The sequence below is a fragment of the Phyllobates terribilis genome, unplaced genomic scaffold, assembly GCF_046119375.1.
Source record: "Phyllobates terribilis strain yellow unplaced genomic scaffold, ASM4611937v1 Scaffold_5__5_contigs__length_657084704, whole genome shotgun sequence".
NCBI classification, from domain to species: domain Eukaryota; kingdom Metazoa; phylum Chordata; class Amphibia; order Anura; family Dendrobatidae; genus Phyllobates; species Phyllobates terribilis.
In genome coordinates, this window is record NW_027362765.1 from 646,196,653 (window position 1) to 646,216,434 (window position 19,782).

Genomic DNA, 19,782 nt, shown 5'->3' on the forward strand with positions numbered 1-19,782 from the left:
CAGAATATTGGCTGAAAACGACTTAATATCAAAGACTCATCGGGCGAATCACTCTGGAACTGAAATCGGAATACTCACTGACATTTTCCCCTCTCCGAAAGTCTGAAAAATGATGGAAAAATGCCTTAGTCCAAAAAAAAATTTTTTCAACTTTTTTCAATTTTACCCCCGTGGGATATATATTCTACCCACACACATTTGGAACTCTCTTGGGGTACCCTCGCACATATTATTCCCTCATTTAATGGATATTTTCACCAAAAAATGAAGTTTTCAAAAAGTCAGAAAATTGGCTGAAAGCGACTTAATATCAAGGACTCATCGGGCGAATCGCTCTGGAACTGAAATCGGAATGCTCACTGACATTTTCCCCTCTCCGAAAGTCTGAAACATGATGGAAAAATGAGTAAGTCCCAAAAAAATTTTTTCAACTTTTTTCAATTTTACCCCCGTGGGATATATATTCTACCCACACACATTTGGAAATCTCCTGGGGTACCCTCGCACATATTATTCCCTCATTTAATGTATATTTTCACCAAAAACTGAAGTTTTCAAAAAGTCAGAAAATTGGCTGAAAATGACTTATTATCAAGGAATCATCAGGCGAATCGCTCTGGAACTGAACTCGGAATGCTCACTGATATTTTCCACTCTCCGAAAGTCTGAAAAATGATGGGAAAATGACCGTCCAAAAAAATATTTTTTCAACTTTTTTCAATTTTACCCCCGTGGGATATACATTCTACCCACACACATTTGGAACTCTCCTCGTGTACCCTCACACATATTATTCCCTCATTTAATGTATAGTTTCACCAAAAAGTCAGAAAATTGGCTGAAAACGACTTAATATCAAGGACTCATCGGGCGAATCACTCTGGAACTGAAATCAGAATACTCTCTGACATTTTCCCCTCTCCGAAAGTCTGAAAAATGATGGAAAAATGCCTTAGTCCAAAAAAAATTTTTTTAAACTTTTTTCAATTTTACCCCTGTGGGATATATATTCTACCCACACACATTTGGAACTCTCTTGGGGTACCCTCGCACATATTATTCCCTCATTTAATGGATATTTTCACCAAAAAATGAAGTTTTCAAAAAGTCAGAATATTGGCTGAAAACGACTTAATATCAAAGACTCATCGGGCGAATCACTCTGGAACTGAAATCGGAATACTCACTGACATTTTCCCCTCTCCGAAAGTCTGAAAAATGATGGAAAAATGCCTTAGTCCAAAAAAAAATTTTTTCAACTTTTTTCAATTTTACCCCCGTGGGATATATATTCTACCCACACACATTTGGAACTCTCTTGGGGTACCCTCGCACATATTATTCCCTCATTTAATGGATATTTTCACCAAAAAATGAAGTTTTCAAAAAGTCAGAAAATTGGCTGAAAGCGACTTAATATCAAGGACTCATCGGGCGAATCGCTCTGGAACTGAAATCGGAATGCTCACTGACATTTTCCCCTCTCCGAAAGTCTGAAACATGATGGAAAAATGAGTAAGTCCCAAAAAAATTTTTTCAACTTTTTTCAATTTTACCCCCGTGGGATATATATTCTACCCACACACATTTGGAAATCTCCTGGGGTACCCTCGCACATATTATTCCCTCATTTAATGGATATTTTCACCAAAAAATGAAGTTTTCAAAAAGTCAGAAAATTGGCTGAAAACGACTTAATAACAAGGACTCATCGGGTGAATCGCTCTGGAACTGAAATCGGAATGCTCACTGACATTTTCCCCTCTCCGAAAGTCTGAAAAATGATGGAAAAATGACTAAGTCCAAAAAAATTTTTTTAAACTTTTTTCAATTTTACCCCTATGGAATATACATTCTACCCACACACATTTGGAACTCTCCTGGGGTACCCTCACACATATTATTCCCTCATTTAATGTATTTTTTCACCAAAAAGTGAAGTTTTCAAAAAGTCAGAAAATTGGCTGAAAGCGACTTAATATCAAGGACTCATCGGGCGAATCGCTCTGGAACTGAAATCGGAATGCTCACTGACATTTTCCCTCCTTCGAAAGTCTGAAAAATGCTGGAAAAATGACAGTCCAAAAAAAATTTTTTCAACTTTTTTCAATTTTACCCCCGTGGGATATATATTCTACCCACACACATTTGGAACTCTCCTGGGGTACCCTCGCACATATTATTCCCTCGTTTAATGGATATTTTCACCAAAAAATGAAGTTTTCAAAAAGTCAGAAAATTGGCTGAAAACGACTTAATATCAACGACTCATCGGGCGGATCGCTCTGGAACTGAAATCGGAATGCTCACTGACATTTTCCCCTCTCCGAAAGTCTGAAAAATGATGGAAAAATGACTAAGTCCAAAAAAATTTTTTTAAACTTTTTTCAATTTTACACCTATGGGATATACATTCTACCCACACACATTTGGAACTCTCCTGGGGTACCCTCACACATATTATTCCCTCATTTAATGTATATTTTCACCAAAAAGTGAAGTTTTCAAAAAGTCAGAAAATTGGCTGAAAGCGACTTAATATCAAGGACTCATCGGGCGAATCGCTCTGGAACTGAAATCGGAATGCTCACTGACATTTTCCCCTCTCCGAAAGTCTGAAAAATGATGGAAAAATGACTAAGTCCAAAAAAATTTTTTTTAAACTTTTTTCAATTTTACCCCCATGGGATATATATTCTACCCACACACATTTGGAACTCTCCTGGGGTACCCTCGCACATATTATTCCCTCATTTAATGGATATTTTCACCAAAAAATGAAGTTTTCAAAAAGTCAGAAAATTAGCTGAAAGCGACTTAATATCAAGGACTCATCGGGCGAATCACTCTGGAACTGAAATCGGAATACTCACTGACATTTTCCCCTCTCCGAAAGTCTGAAAAATGATGGAAAAATGACTAAGTCCCAAAAAAATTTTTTCAACTTTTTTCAATTTTACCCCCGTGGGATATATATTCTACCCACACACATTTGGAACTCTACTGGGGTACCCTCGCACATATTATTCCCTCATTTAATGGATATTTTCACCAAAAAGTGAAGTTTTCCAAAAGTCAGAAAATTGGCTGAAAACGACTTAATATCAAGGACTTATCGGGCGAATCGCTCTGGAACTGAAATCGGAATGCTCACTGACATTTTCCCCTCTCCGAAAGTCTGAAAAATGATGGAAAAATGACTAAGTCCAAAAAAATTTTTTTTTTACTTTTTTCAATTTTACCACTGTGGGATATACATTCTACCCACACACATTTGGAATTCTCCTGGGGTACCCTCACACATATTATTCCCTCATTTAATGTATATTTTCACCAAAAACTGAAGTTTTCAAAAAGTCAGAAAATTGGCTGAAAGCGACTTAATATCAAGGACTCATCGGGCGAAACGCTCTGGAACTGAAATCGGAATGCTCACTGACATTTTCCCCTCTCCGAAAGTCTGAAAAATGATGGAAAAATGACTAAGTCCAAAATAATTTTTTTTAAACTTTTTTAAATTTTACCCCCATGGGATATATATTCTACCCACACACATTTGGAACTCTCCTGGGGTACCCTCACACATATTATTCCCTCATTTAATGGATATTTTCACCAAAAACTGAAGCTTTCAAACAGTCAAAATTGGCTGAAAACGACTTAATATCAAGGACTCATCGGGCGAATCGCTCTGGAACTGAAATCGGAATGCTCACTGACATTTTTCCCTCTCCGAAAGTCTGAAAAATTATGGAAAAATGACTAAGTCCAAAAAAAATTTTTTTCAATTTTACCCCCGTGGGATATATATTCTACCCACACACATTTGGAACTCTACTGGGGTACCCTCGCACATATTATTCCCTCATTTAATGAATATTTTCACCAAAAAGTGAAGTTTTCAAAAAGTCAGAAAATTGGCTGAAAACAACTTAATATCAAGGACTCATCGGGCGAATCGCTCTGGAACTGAAATCGGAATGCTCACTGACATTTTCCCTCCTTCGAAAGTCTGAAAAATGCTGGAAAAATGACTAAGTCCAAAAAAAAATTTTTCAACTTTTTTCAATTTTACCCCCGTGGGATATATATTCTACCCACACACATTTGGAACTCTCTTGGGGTACCCTCGCACATATTATTCCCTCATTTAATGGATATTTTCACCAAAAAATGAAGTTTTCAAAAAGTCAGAAAATTGGCTGAAAACGACTTAATATAAAAGACTCATCGGGCGAATCGCTCTGTAACTGAAACCGGAATGCTCACTGACATTTTCCCCTCTCCGAAAGTCTGAAAAATGATGGAAAAATGACTAAGTCCAAAAAAATTTTTTTAAACTTTTTTCAATTTTACCCCTATGGGATATACATTCTACCCACACACATTTGGAACTCTCCTGGGGTACCCTCACACATATTATTCCCTCATTTAATGTATATTTTCACCAAAAAGTGAAGTTTTCAAAAAGTCAGAAAATTGGCTGAAAGCGACTTAATATCAAGGACTCATCGGGCGATTCACTCTGGAACTGAAATCGGAATACTCACTGACATTTTCCCCTCTCCGAAAGTCTGAAAAATGATGGAAAAATGACTAAGTCCAAAAAAATTTTTTTTTTACTTTTTTCAATTTTACCACTGTGGGATATACATTCTACCCACACACATTTGGAACTCTCCTGGGGTACCCTCACACATATTATTCCCTCATTTAATGTATATTTTCACCAAAAACTGAAGTTTTCAAAAAGTCAGAAAATTGGCTGAAAGCGACTTAATATCAAGGACTCATCGGGCGAAACGCTCTGGAACTGAAATCGGAATGCTCACTGACATTTTCCCCTCTCCGAAAGTCTGAAAAATGATGGAAAAATGACTAAGTCCAAAAAAATTTTTTTTAAACTTTTTTAAATTTTACCCCCATGGGATATATATTCTACCCACACACATTTGGAACTCTCCTGGGGTACCCTCACACATATTATTCCCTCATTTAATGGATATTTTCACCAAAAACTGAAGTTTTCAAACAGTCAAAATTGGCTGAAAACGACTTAATATCAAGGACTCATCGGGCGAATCGCTCTGGAACTGAAATCGGAATGCTCACTGACATTTTTCCCTCTCCGAAAGTCTGAAAAATTATGGAAAAATGACTAAGTCCAAAAAAAATTTTTTTCAATTTTACCCCCGTGGGATATATATTCTACCCACACACATTTGGAACTCTCCTGGGGTACCCTCGCACATATTATTCCCTCATTTAATGGATATTTTCACCAAAAAATGAAGTTTTCAAAAAGTCAGAAAATTAGCTGAAAGCGACTTAATATCAAGGACTCATCGGGCGATTCACTCTGGAACTGAAATCGGAATACTCACTGACATTTTCCCCTCTCCGAAAGTCTGAAAAATGATGGAAAAATGACTAAGTCCAAAAAAATTTTTTTTTTACTTTTTTCAATTTTACCACTGTGGGATATACATTCTACCCACACACATTTGGAATTCTCCTGGGGTACCCTCACACATATTATTCCCTCATTTAATGTATATTTTCACCAAAAACTGAAGTTTTCAAAAAGTCAGAAAATTAGCTGAAAATGACTTATTATCAAGGAATCATCAGGCGAATCGCTCTGGAACTGAACTCGGAATGCTCACTGATATTTTCCACTCTCCGAAAGTCTGAAAAATGATGGGAAAATGACCGTCCAAAAAAATATTTTTTCAACTTTTTTCAATTTTACCCCCGTGGGATATACATTCTACCCACACACATTTGGAACTCTCCTCGTGTACCCTCACACATATTATTCCCTCATTTAATGTATAGTTTCACCAAAAAGTCAGAAAATTGGCTGAAAACGACTTAATATCAAGGACTCATCGGGCGAATCACTCTGGAACTGAAATCAGAATACTCTCTGACATTTTCCCCTCTCCGAAAGTCTGAAAAATGATGGAAAAATGCCTTAGTCCAAAAAAAATTTTTTTAAACTTTTTTCAATTTTACCCCTGTGGGATATATATTCTACCCACACACATTTGGAACTCTCTTGGGGTACCCTCGCACATATTATTCCCTCATTTAATGGATATTTTCACCAAAAAATGAAGTTTTCAAAAAGTCAGAAAATTGGCTGAAAACGACTTAATATCAAAGACTCATCGGGCGAATCACTCTGGAACTGAAATCGGAATACTCACTGACATTTTCCCCTCTCCGAAAGTCTGAAAAATGATGGAAAAATGCCTTAGTCCAAAAAAAAATTTTTTCAACTTTTTTCAATTTTACCCCCGTGGGATATATATTCTACCCACACACATTTGGAACTCTCCTGGGGTACCCTCGCACATATTATTTCCTCATTTAATGGATATTTTCACCAAAAAATGAAGTTTTCAAAAAGTCAGAAAATTGGCTGAAAGCGACTTAATATCAAGGACTCATCGGGCGAATCGCTCTGGAACTGAAATCGGAATGCTCACTGACATTTTCCCCTCTCCGAAAGTCTGAAACATGATGGAAAAATGAGTAAGTCCCAAAAAAATTTTTTCAACTTTTTTCAATTTTACCCCCATGGGATATATATTCTACCCACACACATTTGGAAATCTCCTGGGGTACCCTCGCACATATTATTCCCTCATTTAATGGATATTTTCACCAAAAAATGAAGTTTTCAAAAAGTCAGAAAATTGGCTGAAAACGACTTAATAACAAGGACTCATCGGGCGAATCGCTCTGGAACTGAAATCGGAATGCTCACTGACATTTTCCCCTCTCCGAAAGTCTGAAAAATGATGGAAAAATGACTAAGTCCAAAAAAATTTTTTTAAACTTTTTTCAATTTTACCCCTATGGAATATACATTCTACCCACACACATTTGGAACTCTCCTGGGGTACCCTCACACATATTATTCCCTCATTTAATGTATTTTTTCACCAAAAAGTGAAGTTTTCAAAAAGTCAGAAAATTGGCTGAAAGCGACTTAATATCAAGGACTCATCGGGCGAATCGCTCTGGAACTGAAATCGGAATGCTCACTGACATTTTCCCTCCTTCGAAAGTCTGAAAAATGCTGGAAAAATGACAGTCCAAAAAAAATTTTTTCAACTTTTTTCAATTTTACCCCCGTGGGATATATATTCTACCCACACACATTTGGAACTCTCCTGGGGTACCCTCGCACATATTATTCCCTCATTTAATGGATATTTTCACCAAAAAATGAAGTTTTCAAAAAGTCAGAAAATTGGCTGAAAACAACTTAATATCAAGGACTCATCGGGCGGATCGCTCTGGAACTGAAATCGGAATGCTCACTGACATTTTCCCCTCTCCGAAAGTCTGAAAAATGATGGAAAAATGACTAAGTCCAAAAAAATTTTTTTAAACTTTTTTCAATTTTACCCCTATGGGATATACATTCTACCCACACACATTTGGAACTCTCCTGGGGTACCCTCACACATATTATTCCCTCATTTAATGTATATTTTCACCAAAAAGTGAAGTTTTCAAAAAGTCAGAAAATTGGCTGAAAGCGACTTAATATCAAGGACTCATCGGGCGAATCGCTCTGGAACTGAAATCGGAATGCTCACTGACATTTTCCCCTCTCCGAAAGTCTGAAAAATGATGGAAAAATGACTAAGTCCAAAAAAATTTTTTTTAAACTTTTTTCAATTTTACCCCCATGGGATATATATTCTACCCACACACATTTGGAACTCTCCTGGGGTATCCTCGCACATATTAATGGATATTTTCACCAAAAAATGAAGTTTTCAAAAAGTCAGAAAATTAGCTGAAAGCGACTTAATATCAAGGACTCATCGGGCGAATCACTCTGGAACTGAAATCGGAATACTCACTGACATTTTCCCCTCTCCGAAAGTCTGAAAAATGATGGAAAAATGACTAAGTCCCAAAAAAATTTTTTCAACTTTTTTCAATTTTACCCCCGTGGGATATATATTCTACCCACACACATTTGGAACTCTACTGGGGTACCCTCGCACATATTATTCCCTCATTTAATGGATATTTTCACCAAAAAGTGAAGTTTTCAAAAAGTCAGAAAATTGGCTGAAAACGACTTAATATCAAGGACTCATCGGGCGAATCGCTCTGGAACTGAAATCGGAATGCTCACTGACATTTTCCCTCCTTCGAAAGTCTGAAAAATGATGGAAAAATGACTAAGTCCAAAAAAAATTTTTTCAACTTTTTTCAATTTTACCCCCGTGGGATATATATTCTACCCACACACATTTGGAACTCTCCTGGGGTACCCTCACACATATTATTCCCTCATTTAATGTATATTTTCACCAAAAAGTGAAGTTTTCAAAAAGTCAGAAAATTGGCTGAAAGCGACTTAATATCAAGGACTCATCGGGCGATTCACTCTGGAACTGAAATCGGAATGCTCACTGACATTTTCCCCTCTCCGAAAGTCTGAAAAATGATGGAAAAATGACTAAGTCCAAAAAAATTTTTTTTTTACTTTTTTCAATTTTACCACTGTGGGATATACATTCTACCCACACACATTTGGAATTCTCCTGGGGTACCCTCACACATATTATTCCCTCATTTAATGTATATTTTCACCAAAAACTGAAGTTTTCAAAAAGTCAGAAAATTGGCTGAAAGCGACTTAATATCAAGGACTCATCGGGCGAAACGCTCTGGAACTGAAATCGGAATGCTCACTGACATTTTCCCCTCTCCGAAAGTCTGAAAAATGATGGAAAAATGACTAAGTCCAAAAAAATTTTTTTTAAACTTTTTTCAATTTTACCCCCATGGGATATATATTCTACCCACACACATTTGGAACTCTCCTGGGGTACCCTCGCACATATTATTCCCTCATTTAATGGATATTTTCACCAAAAAATGAAGTTTTCAAAAAGTCAGAAAATTAGCTGAAAGCGACTTAATATCAAGGACTCATCGGGCGAATCACTCTGGAACTGAAATCGGAATACTCACTGACATTTTCCCCTCTCCGAAAGTCTGAAAAATGATGGAAAAATGACTAAGTCCCAAAAAAATTTTTTCAACTTTTTTCAATTTTACCCCCGTGGGATATATATTCTACCCACACACATTTGGAACTCTACTGGGGTACCCTCGCACATATTATTCCCTCATTTAATGGATATTTTCACCAAAAAGTGAAGTTTTCAAAAAGTCAGAAAATTGGCTGAAAACGACTTAATATCAAGGACTCATCGGGCGAATCGCTCTGGAACTGAAATCGGAATGCTCACTGACATTTTCCCTCCTTCGAAAGTCTGAAAAATGATGGAAAAATGACTAAGTCCAAAAAAAATTTTTTCAACTTTTTTCAATTTTACCCCCGTGGGATATATATTCTACCCACACACATTTGGAACTCTCCTGGGGTACCCTCACACATATTATTCCCTCATTTAATGTATATTTTCACCAAAAAGTGAAGTTTTCAAAAAGTCAGAAAATTGGCTGAAAGCGACTTAATATCAAGGACTCATCGGGCGATTCACTCTGGAACTGAAATCGGAATACTCACTGACATTTTCCCCTCTCCGAAAGTCTGAAAAATGATGGAAAAATGACTAAGTCCAAAAAAATTTTTTTTTTACTTTTTTCAATTTTACCACTGTGGGATATACATTCTACCCACACACATTTGGAATTCTCCTGGGGTACCCTCACACATATTATTCCCTCATTTAATGTATATTTTCACCAAAAACTGAAGTTTTCAAAAAGTCAGAAAATTGGCTGAAAGCGACTTAATATCAAGGACTCATCGGGCGAAACGCTCTGGAACTGAAATCGGAATGCTCACTGACATTTTCCCCTCTCCGAAAGTCTGAAAAATGATGGAAAAATGACTAAGTCCAAAAAAATTTTTTTTTTACTTTTTTCAATTTTACCACTGTGGGATATACATTCTACCCACACACATTTGGAATTCTCCTGGGGTACCCTCACACATATTATTCCCTCATTTAATGTATATTTTCACCAAAAACTGAAGTTTTCAAAAAGTCAGAAAATTGGCTGAAAGCGACTTAATATCAAGGACTCATCGGGCGAAACGCTCTGGAACTGAAATCGGAATGCTCACTGACATTTTCCCCTCTCCGAAAGTCTGAAAAATGATGGAAAAATGACTAAGTCCAAAAAAATTTTTTTTAAACTTTTTTAAATTTTACCCCCATGGGATATATATTCTACCCACACACATTTGGAACTCTCCTGGGGTACCCTCACACATATTATTCCCTCATTTAATGGATATTTTCACCAAAAACTGAAGTTTTCAAACAGTCAAAATTGGCTGAAAACGACTTAATATCAAGGACTCATCGGGCGAATCGCTCTGGAACTGAAATCGGAATGCTCACTGACATTTTTCCCTCTCCGAAAGTCTGAAAAATTATGGAAAAATGACTAAGTCCAAAAAAAATTTTTTTCAATTTTACCCCCGTGGGATATATATTCTACCCACACACATTTGGAACTCTACTGGGGTACCCTCGCACATATTATTCCCTCATTTAATGGATATTTTCACCAAAAAGTGAAGTTTTCAAAAAGTCAGAAAATTGGCTGAAAACAACTTAATATCAAGGACTCATCGGGCGAATCGCTCTGGAACTGAAATCGGAATGCTCACTGACATTTTCCCTCCTTCGAAAGTCTGAAAAATGCTGGAAAAATGACTAAGTCCAAAAAAAATTTTTTCAACTTTTTTCAATTTTACCCCCGTGGGATATATATTCTACCCACACACATTTGGAACTCTCCTGGGGTACCCTCGCACATATTATTCCCTCATTTAATGGATATTTTCACCAAAAAATGAAGTTTTCAAAAAGTCAGAAAATTGGCTGAAAACGACTTAATATCAAGGACTCATCGGGCGAATCACTCTGGAACTGAAATCAGAATACTCTCTGACATTTTCCCCTCTCCAAAAGTCTGAAAAATGATGGAAAAATGCCTTAGTCCAAAAAAATTTTTTTTAACCTTTTTTCAATTTTACCCCTGTGGGATATATATTCTACCCACACACATTTGGAACTCTCTTGGGGTACCCTCGCACATATTATTCCCTCATTTAATGGATATTTTCACCAAAAAATGAAGTTTTCAAAAAGTCAGAAAATTGGCTGAAAACGACTTAATATAAAAGACTCATCGGGCGAATCGCTCTGTAACTGAAATCGGAATGCTCACTGACATTTTCCCCTCTCCGAAAGTCTGAAAAATGATGGAAAAATTAGTAAGTCCCAAAAAAATTTTTTCAACTTTTTTCAATTTTACCCCCGTGGGATATATATTCTACCCACACACATTTGGAAATCTCCTGGGGTACCCTCGCACATATTATTCCCTCATTTAATGGATATTTTCACCAAAAAATGAAGTTTTCAAAAAGTCAGAAAATTGGCTGAAAACGACTTAATATCAAGGACTCATCGGGCGGATCGCTCTGGAACTGAAATCGGAATGCTCACTGACATTTTCCCCTCTCCGAAAGTCTGAAAAATGATGGAAAAATGACTAAGTCCAAAAAAATTTTTTTAAACTTTTTTCAATTTTACCCCTATGGGATATACATTCTACCCACACACATTTGGAACTCTTCTGGGGTACCCTCACACATATTATTCCCTCATTTAATGTATATTTTCACCAAAAAGTGAAGTTTTCAAAAAGTCAGAAAATTGGCTGAAAGCGACTTAATATCAAGGACTCATCGGGCGATTCACTCTGGAACTGAAATCGGAATACTCACTGACATTTTCCCCTCTCCGAAAGTCTGAAAAATGATGGAAAAATGACTAAGTCCAAAAGAATTTTTTTTTTACTTTTTTCAATTTTACCACTGTGGGATATACATTCTACCCACAAACATTTGGAACTCTCCTGGGGTACCCTCACACATATTATTCCCTCATTTAATGTATAATTTCACCAAAAACTGAAGTTTTCAAAAAGTCAGAAAATTGGCTGAAAGCGACTTAATATCAAGGACTCATCGGGCGAAACGCTCTGGAACTGAAATCGGAATGCTCACTGACATTTTCCCCTCTCCGAAAGTCTGAAAAATGATGGAAAAATGACTAAGTCCCAAAAAAATTTTTTCAACTTTTTTCAATTTTACCCCCGTGGGATATATATTCTACCCACACACATTTGGAACTCTACTGGGGTACCCTCGCACATATTATTCCCTCATTTAATGGATATTTTCACCAAAAAGTGAAGTTTTCAAAAAGTCAGAAAATTGGCTGAAAACGACTTAATATCAAGGACTCATCGGGCGAATCGCTCTGGAACTGAAATCGGAATGCTCACTGACATTTTCCCTCCTTCGAAAGTCTGAAAAATGATGGAAAAATGACTAAGTCCAAAAAAAATTTTTTCAACTTTTTTCAATTTTACCCCCGTGGGATATATATTCTACCCACACACATTTGGAACTCTCCTGGGGTACCCTCACACATATTATTCCCTCATTTAATGTATATTTTCACCAAAAAGTGAAGTTTTCAAAAAGTCAGAAAATTGGCTGAAAGCGACTTAATATCAAGGACTCATCGGGCGATTCACTCTGGAACTGAAATCGGAATACTCACTGACATTTTCCCCTCTCCGAAAGTCTGAAAAATGATGGAAAAATGACTAAGTCCAAAAAAATTTTTTTTTTACTTTTTTCAATTTTACCACTGTGGGATATACATTCTACCCACACACATTTGGAATTCTCCTGGGGTACCCTCACACATATTATTCCCTCATTTAATGTATATTTTCACCAAAAACTGAAGTTTTCAAAAAGTCAGAAAATTGGCTGAAAATGACTTATTATCAAGGAATCATCAGGCGAATCGCTCTGGAACTGAACTCGGAATGCTCACTGATATTTTCCACTCTCCGAAAGTCTGAAAAATGATGGGAAAATGACCGTCCAAAAAAATATTTTTTCAACTTTTTTCAATTTTACCCCCGTGGGATATACATTCTACCCACACACATTTGGAACTCTCCTCGTGTACCCTCACACATATTATTCCCTCATTTAATGTATAGTTTCACCAAAAAGTCAGAAAATTGGCTGAAAACGACTTAATATCAAGGACTCATCGGGCGAATCACTCTGGAACTGAAATCAGAATACTCTCTGACATTTTCCCCTCTCCGAAAGTCTGAAAAATGATGGAAAAATGCCTTAGTCCAAAAAAAATTTTTTTAAACTTTTTTCAATTTTACCCCTGTGGGATATATATTCTACCCACACACATTTGGAACTCTCTTGGGGTACCCTCGCACATATTATTCCCTCATTTAATGGATATTTTCACCAAAAAATGAAGTTTTCAAAAAGTCAGAATATTGGCTGAAAACGACTTAATATCAAAGACTCATCGGGCGAATCACTCTGGAACTGAAATCGGAATACTCACTGACATTTTCCCCTCTCCGAAAGTCTGAAAAATGATGGAAAAATGCCTTAGTCCAAAAAAAAATTTTTTCAACTTTTTTCAATTTTACCCCCGTGGGATATATATTCTACCCACACACATTTGGAACTCTCTTGGGGTACCCTCGCACATATTATTCCCTCATTTAATGGATATTTTCACCAAAAAATGAAGTTTTCAAAAAGTCAGAAAATTGGCTGAAAGCGACTTAATATCAAGGACTCATCGGGCGAATCGCTCTGGAACTGAAATCGGAATGCTCACTGACATTTTCCCCTCTCCGAAAGTCTGAAACATGATGGAAAAATGAGTAAGTCCCAAAAAAATTTTTTCAACTTTTTTCAATTTTACCCCCGTGGGATATATATTCTACCCACACACATTTGGAAATCTCCTGGGGTACCCTCGCACATATTATTCCCTCATTTAATGGATATTTTCACCAAAAAATGAAGTTTTCAAAAAGTCAGAAAATTGGCTGAAAACGACTTAATAACAAGGACTCATCGGGCGAATCGCTCTGGAACTGAAATCGGAATGCTCACTGACATTTTCCCCTCTCCGAAAGTCTGAAAAATGATGGAAAAATGACTAAGTCCAAAAAAATTTTTTTAAACTTTTTTCAATTTTACCCCTATGGAATATACATTCTACCCACACACATTTGGAACTCTCCTGGGGTACCCTCACACATATTATTCCCTCATTTAATGTATTTTTTCACCAAAAAGTGAAGTTTTCAAAAAGTCAGAAAATTGGCTGAAAGCGACTTAATATCAAGGACTCATCGGGCGAATCGCTCTGGAACTGAAATCGGAATGCTCACTGACATTTTCCCTCCTTCGAAAGTCTGAAAAATGCTGGAAAAATGACAGTCCAAAAAAAATTTTTTCAACTTTTTTCAATTTTACCCCCGTGGGATATATATTCTACCCACACACATTTGGAACTCTCCTGGGGTACCCTCGCACATATTATTCCCTCATTTAATGGATATTTTCACCAAAAAATGAAGTTTTCAAAAACTCAGAAAATTGGCTGAAAACGACTTAATATCAACGACTCATCGGGCGGATCGCTCTGGAACTGAAATCGGAATGCTCACTGACATTTTCCCCTCTCCGAAAGTCTGAAAAATGATGGAAAAATGACTAAGTCCAAAAAAATTTTTTTAAACTTTTTTCAATTTTACCCCTATGGGATATACATTCTACCCACACACATTTGGAACTCTCCTGGGGTACCCTCACACATATTATTCCCTCATTTAATGTATATTTTCACCAAAAAGTGAAGTTTTCAAAAAGTCAGAAAATTGGCTGAAAGCGACTTAATATCAAGGACTCATCGGGCGAATCGCTCTGGAACTGAAATCGGAATGCTCACTGACATTTTCCCCTCTCCGAAAGTCTGAAAAATAATGGAAAAATGACTAAGTCCAAAAAAATTTTTTTTAAACTTTTTTCAATTTTACCCCCATGGGATATATATTCTACCCACACACATTTGGAACTCTCCTGGGGTACCCTCGCACATATTATTCCCTCATTTAATGGATATTTTCACCAAAAAATGAAGTTTTCAAAAAGTCAGAAAATTAGCTGAAAGCGACTTAATATCAAGGACTCATCGGGCGAATCACTCTGGAACTGAAATCGGAATACTCACTGACATTTTCCCCTCTCCGAAAGTCTGAAAAATGATGGAAAAATGACTAAGTCCCAAAAAAATTTTTTCAACTTTTTTCAATTTTACCCCCGTGGGATATATATTCTACCCACACACATTTGGAACTCTACTGGGGTACCCTCGCACATATTATTCCCTCATTTAATGGATATTTTCACCAAAAAGTGAAGTTTTCCAAAAGTCAGAAAATTGGCTGAAAACGACTTAATATCAAGGACTCATCGGGCGAATCGCTCTGGAACTGAAATCGGAATGCTCACTGACATTTTCCCTCCTTCGAAAGTCTGAAAAATGATGGAAAAATGACTAAGTCCAAAAAAAATTTTTTCAACTTTTTTCAATTTTACCCCCGTGGGATATATATTCTACCCACACACATTTGGAACTCTCCTGGGGTACCCTCACACATATTATTCCCTCATTTAATGTATATTTTCACCAAAAAGTGAAGTTTTCAAAAAGTCAGAAAATTGGCTGAAAGCGACTTAATATCAAGGACTCATCGGGCGATTTACTCTGGAACTGAAATCGGAATACTCACTGACATTTTCCCCTCTCCGAAAGTCTGAAAAATGATGGAAAAATGACTAAGTCCAAAAAAATTTTTTTTTTACTTTTTTCAATTTTACCACTGTGGGATATACATTCTACCCACACACATTTGGAATTCTCCTGGGGTACCCTCACACATATTATTCCCTCATTTAATGTATATTTTCACCAAAAACTGAAGTTTTCAAAAAGTCAGAAAATTGGCTGAAAGCGACTTAATATCAAGGACTCATCGGGCGAAACGCTCTGGAACTGAAATCGGAATGCTCACTGACATTTTCCCCTCTCCGAAAGTCTGAAAAATGATGGAAAAATGACTAAGTCCAAAAAAATTTTTTTTAAACTTTTTTAAATTTTACCCCCATGGGATATATATTCTACCCACACACATTTGGAACTCTCCTGGGGTACCCTCACACATATTATTCCCTCATTTAATGGATATTTTCACCAAAAACTGAAGTTTTCAAACAGTCAAAATTGGCTGAAAATGACTTAATATCAAGGACTCATCGGGCGAATCGCTCTGGAACTGAAATCGGAATGCTCACTGACATTTTTCCCTCTCCGAAAGTCTGAAAAATTATGGAAAAATGACTAAGTCCAAAAAAAATTTTTTTCAATTTTACCCCCGTGGGATATATATTCTACCCACACACATTTGGAACTCTACTGGGGTACCCTCGCACATATTATTCCCTCATTTAATGAATATTTTCACCAAAAAGTGAAGTTTTCAAAAAGTCAGAAAATTGGCTGAAAACAACTTAATATCAAGGACTCATCGGGCGAATCGCTCTGGAACTGAAATCGGAATGCTCACTGACATTTTCCCTCCTTCGAAAGTCTGAAAAATGCTGGAAAAATGACTAAGTCCAAAAAAAATTTTTTCAACTTTTTTCAATTTTAACCCCGTGGGATATATATTCTACCCACACACATTTGGAACTCTCCTGGGGTACCCTCGCACATATTATTCCCTCATTTAATGGATATTTTCACCAAAAAATGAAGTTTTCAAAAAGTCAGAAAATTGGCTGAAAACGACTTAATATCAAGGACTCATCGGGCGAATCACTCTGGAACTGAAATCAGAATACTCTCTGACATTTTCCCCTCTCCAAAAGTCTGAAAAATGATGGAAAAATGCCTTAGTCCCAAAAAAATTTTTTTAACCTTTTTTCAATTTTACCCCTGTGGGATATATATTCTACCCACACACATTTGGAACTCTCTTGGGGTACCCTCGCACATATTATTCCCTCATTTAATGGATATTTTCACCAAAAAATGAAGTTTTCAAAAAGTCAGAAAATTGGCTGAAAACGACTTAATATAAAAGACTCATCGGGCGAATCGCTCTGTAACTGAAATCGGAATGCTCACTGACATTTTCCCCTCTCCGAAAGTCTGAAAAATGATGGAAAAATGAGTAAGTCCCAAAAAAACTTTTTCAACTTTTTTCAATTTTACCCCCGTGGGATATATATTCTACCCACACACATTTGGAAATATCCTGGGGTACCCTCGCACATATTATTCCCTCATTTAATGGATATTTTCACCAAAAAATGAAGTTTTCAAAAAGTCAGAAAATTGGCTGAAAACGACTTAATATCAAGGACTCATCGGGCGGATCGCTCTGGAACTGAAATCGGAATGCTCACTGACATTTTCCCCTCTCCGAAAGTCTGAAAAATGATGGAAAAATGACTAAGTCCAAAAAAATTTTTTTAAACTTTTTTCAATTTTACCCCTATGGGATATACATTCTACCCACACACATTTGGAACTCTCCTGGGGTACCCTCACACATATTATTCCCTCATTTAATGTATATTTTCACCAAAAAGTGAAGTTTTCAAAAAGTCAGAAAATTGGCTGAAAGCGACTTAATATCAAGGACTCATCGGGCGATTCACTCTGGAACTGAAATCGGAATACTCACTGACATTTTCCCCTCTCCGAAAGTCTGAAAAATGATGGAAAAATGACTAAGTCCAAAAAAATTTTTTTTTTACTTTTTTCAATTTTACCACTGTGGGATATACATTCTACCCACACACATTTGGAACTCTCCTGGGGTACCCTCACACATATTATTCCCTCATTTAATGTATATTTTCACCAAAAACTGAAGTTTTCAAAAAGTCAGAAAATTGGCTGAAAGCGACTTAATATCAAGGACTCATCGGGCGGATCGCTCTGGAACTGAAATCGGAATGCTCACTGACATTTTCCCCTCTCCGAAAGTCTGAAAAATGATGGAAAAATGACTAAGTCCAAAAAAATTTTTTTAAACTTTTTTCAATTTTACCCCTATGGGATATACATTCTACCCACACACATTTGGAACTATCCTGGGGTACCCTCACACATATTATTCCCTCATTTAATGTATATTTTCACCGAAAAGTGAAGTTTTCAAAAAGTCAGAAAATTGGCTGAAAACGACTTAATATCAAAGACTCATCGGGCGAATCACTCTGGAACTGAAATCGGAATACTCACTGACATTTTCCCCTCTCCGAAAGTCTGAAAAATGATGGAAAAATGCCTTAGTCCAAAAAAAAATTTTTTCAACTTTTTTCAATTTTACCCCCGTGGGATATATATTCTACCCACACACATTTGGAACTCTCTTGGGGTACCCTCGCACATATTATTCCCTCATTTAATGGATATTTTCACCAAAAAATGAAGTTTTCAAAAAGTCAGAAAATTGGCTGAAAGCGACTTAATATCAAGGACTCATCGGGCGAATCGCTCTGGAACTGAAATCGGAATGCTCACTGACATTTTCCCCTCTCCGAAAGTCTGAAACATGATGGAAAAATGAGTAAGTCCCAAAAAAATTTTTTCAACTTTTTTCAATTTTACCCCCGTGGGATATATATTCTACCCACACACATTTGGAAATCTCCTGGGGTACCCTCGCACATATTATTCCCTCATTTAATGGATATTTTCACCAAAAAATGAAGTTTTCAAAAAGTCAGAAAATTGGCTGAAAACGACTTAATAACAAGGACTCATCGGGCGAATCGCTCTGGAACTGAAATCGGAATGCTCACTGACATTTTCCCCTCTCCGAAAGTCTGAAAAATGATGGAAAAATGACTAAGTCCGAAAAAATTTTTTTAAACTTTTTTCAATTTTACCCCTATGGAATATACATTCTACCCACACACATTTGGAACTCTCCTGGGGTACCCTCACACATATTATTCCCTCATTTAATGTATTTTTTCACCAAAAAGTGAAGTTTTCAAAAAGTCAGAAAATTGGCTGAAAGCGACTTAATATCAAGGACTCATCGGGCGAATCGCTCTGGAACTGAAATCGGAATGCTCACTGACATTTTCCCTCCTTCGAAAGTCTGAAAAATGCTGGAAAAATGACAGTCCAAAAAAAATTTTTTCAACTTTTTTCAATTTTACCCCCGTGGGATATATATTCTACCCACACACATTTGGAACTCTCCTGGGGTACCCTCGCACATATTATTCCCTCATTTAATGGATATTTTCACCAAAAAATGAAGTTTTCAAAAACTCAGAAAATTGGCTGAAAACGACTTAATATCAACGACTCATCGGGCGGATCGCTCTGGAACTGAAATCGGAATGCTCACTGACATTTTCCCCTCTCCGAAAGTCTGAAAAATGATGGAAAAATGACTAAGTCCAAAAAAATTTTTTTAAACTTTTTTCAATTTTACCCCTATGGGATATACATTCTACCCACACACATTTGGAACTCTCCTGGGGTACCCTCACACATATTATTCCCTCATTTAATGTATATTTTCACCAAAAAGTGAAGTTTTCAAAAAGTCAGAAAATTGGCTGAAAGCGACTTAATATCAAGGACTCATCGGGCGAATCGCTCTGGAACTGAAATCGGAATGCTCACTGACATTTTCCCCTCTCCGAAAGTCTGAAAAATAATGGAAAAATGACTAAGTCCAAAAAAATTTTTTTTAAACTTTTTTCAATTTTACCCCCATGGGATATATATTCTACCCACACACATT